We start from the raw sequence: 4,830 nt of genomic DNA, 5'->3' as shown, positions 1-4,830 counted from the left end.
TGAAAAATTTCTTAATAGACAACAAGATTACAAAAACAAGATGTCAAACATAAACCTACATTTATCTGTAGCACGACCAGAAAAAGACAAACTTGAGTACTAGCCGTGAGTTCATTCAATATAACTTATATTTTTGTGTTAATATTTTGTGAACAAAAAGTACGAGTTGATGAGAGATGTGAGTAATTTCTTATATTTGATCCAAATGGTTATTCATATTGTAGTAGTCGGGGTCACTTCATTCAAAGTTTTTTATTTTGTAGCTAATAAATTCCATACATATTGATTGTTCATAATGTATCCAGTGTCCATAATGGAGGTGATAGAACTACTCAGAATGAATGGCTTACTGGTCCTTCATAGAATTTATAGTATTCCTGGTGATTGAGCCTGTCTTTTTTCAGCGTTGACTATTAATAATAAAGCTTTATTTACAACTAGCTCACCTGGCGAACTTCGTACAGCCAAAAAGTCAATGTATCTCATGTCACACTTTACTTTATTTGGTGAATCATGAAATTTATCTGACAACCAATATTTTCATTTACATCTGAATGTGAACTTCCTATGTGCTTAGTCATGCAGCATTCATTATTCCCAAAACATATTCTTCTCAATCAATTGGTAGTAATATCTAACAGTAAAGTGTTGAATTTAAAAAAAAAGATAAATTATTAGTGTTTCAAAGATGAATTCAATGTTTTCATAGTTGTTGATTGTCAATAGATGGTCCATGAAATATGCGATGTACAATGAATCACCAGGAATTACATATTCTTTTCATCTTCCATGTTAGGATGAATAGGCCTATAAGCTAAGCTAAATTGAAAAAATTGTAAATTATTCTGCCATTAATGAATGCAATATAAACAACTCTCTTCCATGAGGTGAATAATTTTTTCCAACATTTTTTGGTTACTCAATGATAGGGGAGTGATAATTATTTGTATAGGTCTTCTAAGGAGCCATTATCTACAGCTGGTACCAATCAACTACACTTCAACTCCAAACTACCGTAATTGTAATACCAGTAGCCTACACAATTTATCATAGGGTGACGTGTTTATTACAGCTGGTAACTTTAGATGCTAATTCATATTATCTCAATATGATCTTGAATCATGATCATCTTAGCCGCTAGGCCGACAATTGCGAAAACATAGGTCTGTAAAATGGATTGATAAATAATCATTATTAGCCACCCTATTAAAATTTCTGGTCAGAAACCATCACCTATATTCACACAACATATTCCCAAAGTTTCATGCCATTATGTCAAGTATTTTTCAAGTCATAGGGAATAAACACACAAACAGACATTCATATACATATATATATATATCATTGTAAAGGTGGGGAAAAGTATTTTATATATATATATTTAATACTTAACACACAAACAGACATTCATATACATATATATATCATTGTAAAGGTGGGGAAAAGTATTATATATGTATATATATATATATATATATATAAGATAGAAGATTTCATTTGGCTCGAACAAAAGCCTCTCTAAATGGAGGTAGAGTGATAAGCTTGACAACTTCCAGTTCTGTTGTTTTAATTTTTTTTTTAAATCACTTTCAAAAAGTTGATGTAGTACCTACTATTGAGTTTGAGACACTTCTGGCGCTATCATAGATTCACAACTATTCTGTTCCAGTTCCACACTCCCATCTCTTGCAGTCGTTAACCATATCTATAATAAAATAAAGAGTTGGCTTACACACATACGGGATAGGAAAATTATGTTTGACGCATCATCATGTCTGAACTACTAGACTGATCAACTTGAAATTTTGCATGTAGGCTAGATTCTTAATTAACCAAGGATGGTTATAAGCCTATTTTAATTTCCTCAAAACATCATTACATCAAGTTCTCAGATTATCAAGTTTGAAAATAGATCCTTGCGAAGCACGGGTTCCTGCTAGTGCTTTATATTGAGTTACACTTAGCAAAATATAACATCGTAAAGGTGGGGAAAAGTATTAACATTAATTACATTAGGACATTAGGATATCTCTATTCAATACCTTGATTTTTTAGCCATGATTCAAAATGTTGACATAAAATTATATTTAAAAAATCATGCCCCCCCAAAAATGTTGATGGCACAAATTGCGCCATGCCCCCCCCCCTTGTGGGCAACCCCTGAGTGTTGGACAGTGAGCTGACAGTTGTCTGAAAATAGTTTTTGGATGTATTGGAAAAAATCAGTGAAAACACCTGCTTATCTGCTCTGTATAATTACCCATTATATTGTCAATTAAAAGCAAAAACCTTGCCTCCTAACCTTCCCTTCCACTTTTGAAACATATTTCATCAAAGCTTTTTGGTTCATCCAGCCTATAGATCCATAGGTTTACTTGAATTGAGAGGATCTGAGATCCTCTGTTCTGAAGCATGCAATTTCAAAAACTCAATGCAACAGTGACGTAACCTCAAACTCACCTTGGGCTAGCTCAAGAGATTGGAGAATCAACCATCTATAGTGATTCATCCATATCATTTATGAATGGCACACCCTTGCCAAATTGATTGAAGCCTTTGCAAAAATATGATAAATTACCATATTTCTTTCCAAAAATACAAAAACAATATTGAATGGGGGAAATATAGGATAGGCTTAGCATAGGGCTCCATGCTAAAGGGAAAGAGGGTGATATGGATGTTGATATGGACTGAATCATCTCATGTTTCCAATAAAGATCAGCCAAGAAGTTTACATGTGCATTTAAAATGATTATATGATTTATAATAAATGTAATACAACTGTGGCACATCATACACATTGCATCATTGCCTTTAACTGGAAGAAACAGAGATACTTGCATAGTCCTATGCAGTTATTACTATCTCTATGGTCTCATCAACATTTTTATTATTGGGCTACATATAAATTTATTCAATGTTGTCGATTATAAAATATTACAATTTATTACAGTTTATATTTTATCTGAGTTTATTCTATCTATGATGATTATTATTCATATGAACAGTTTATATGGCAATAAGATATACAGTACTATAGAAATTATATTTATTTATTTATTTATTTATTTATTCATATGCAAATACAATTCAGGTAAAAACAACAGGCATTTGCCCAAAACTGTTTCAAACCTTAATTTAGAATACACAGTCTAAAGGTTATGCTACTTACGTAACTTAAATGATAATATTATGCGTACACAATTTTGAGTCCAAAAAATTTATCTACTACAATTTTGAATTTATCAGATTGATCAATTTCCAAATACAAATCTAAACAAAACTCTTCCTTCATAATTGCAAAAAATATTGAAAGAGGATATATCACAATTCTAATCACTGTATTGTGTTCAACGACTTTGTAACTAATAATCTCATTTAACTCCTAATATGAGTGTACAAGTGCTTTCACACATCTACTTTTCAAGTAAAATTGAGAGAAATACACTCTTCAGTCACACTGACTGGCCAACCTTCAGGCACAGAATACAGCACTAGTTTTCTACTATCATTATAGTATTTTATTTTTGTAATATTATAAAATTTTTCTCTGTTTCAGGCTACTGATTTCAATGGGGAAGTGCTTAGGAACTTTTTGTCATAAAAATAGATGGAAAGGTATTTTTTAGTGATGAATCAATCTATATTGATGGGAAATAAATGACTTTGAAAGAATGAATAATTATTATGAATGAGGGAGTGAGTGAATCAGTGTCACTTCGCTTTTATACATAGATGATATTAATTGAAATTATTTATTATTATATTATGAAATAATAATATTATCAAATAGAATGACATTCCTTTTTTGAGTAGTTGTAATTAACAAAAATAATATATAGTGAGGTCCACGTAATAAAGGCAGTGTTTGATTTGCAGTCGTATTGCTATCCTTGTCTATCATTCAACAAATCGGATAGGGCTATCTCTTTCTCGCTTTGGTCTGTTCATCTTGGTCGGATCATCTTTCAACAATGTAGAATTTATAATCAATCAACAAAATATTTCATCTTAATTATGAAAATTCATTATGAAATTATTGAAAAATATAATTTCTTGCTTAATAGAATATAAATAATTATTTCAAACGAGGATGAACAGTTAATATTACATCAATAAATCAAACAGCTAGCGTCTATAGAAGACATTGACAAGACAGAGGGTCGGCAACGTTGTTATCCTTTCTTTCTCCACTGCCATTATAACGTGGACCTCACTATAGTTGGATGATTATGAATGTCACCATTCAGACTATATTCATTCAGGTTCTTTTTTATGTACATCAAACAGGAGCTCGCTGCTATAGTGAGGTTCACGTCATTATGGCAGTGTGTGATTTGCGATGGTGTTGCTATCTTTGTCTATCGTTCAACAAAGCAGATGGCACTATCTCCTTCACTCATTGCGATGTTGCCACATTGTTTATCAACAATGTAGAAATTCAACTAATTGAAAAAAAATTTAATCTCAATCTTGAAAATTTATCAACACATCTTTAAAGAATATACTTTCTTAACAAATAAAATATGACTAACTATTTTCAACAATAATGTACAGTTAAATTCATCAGATATACCAGTATCAGCTGTTTGTGTGACAAGGCTGAGATCTGGCAACCCTTTTCTCCTATCTTTCTACCATGCCATTATAACGTGGACCTCACTATACCTCCAGTCACAGTGTTCGGTAACCGTAATCACAAAGAACGTTACATTCAAAGAGCTGACTGAATGGAACGGGGAAAACCATTACTTGCGCATGTGCATTCAGGTGCTGTGCGAGGCGGAGAAATGCTTTTGTTAAAACTTTTGTTGAATATTTTCGTGCAGC

Source organism: Nilaparvata lugens, chromosome X (genome assembly GCF_014356525.2).
Source record: "Nilaparvata lugens isolate BPH chromosome X, ASM1435652v1, whole genome shotgun sequence".
NCBI lineage: Eukaryota > Metazoa > Arthropoda > Insecta > Hemiptera > Delphacidae > Nilaparvata > Nilaparvata lugens.
The sequence above is the reverse complement of the archived record's forward strand: the minus strand, read 5'-3'. Positions refer to the sequence as shown.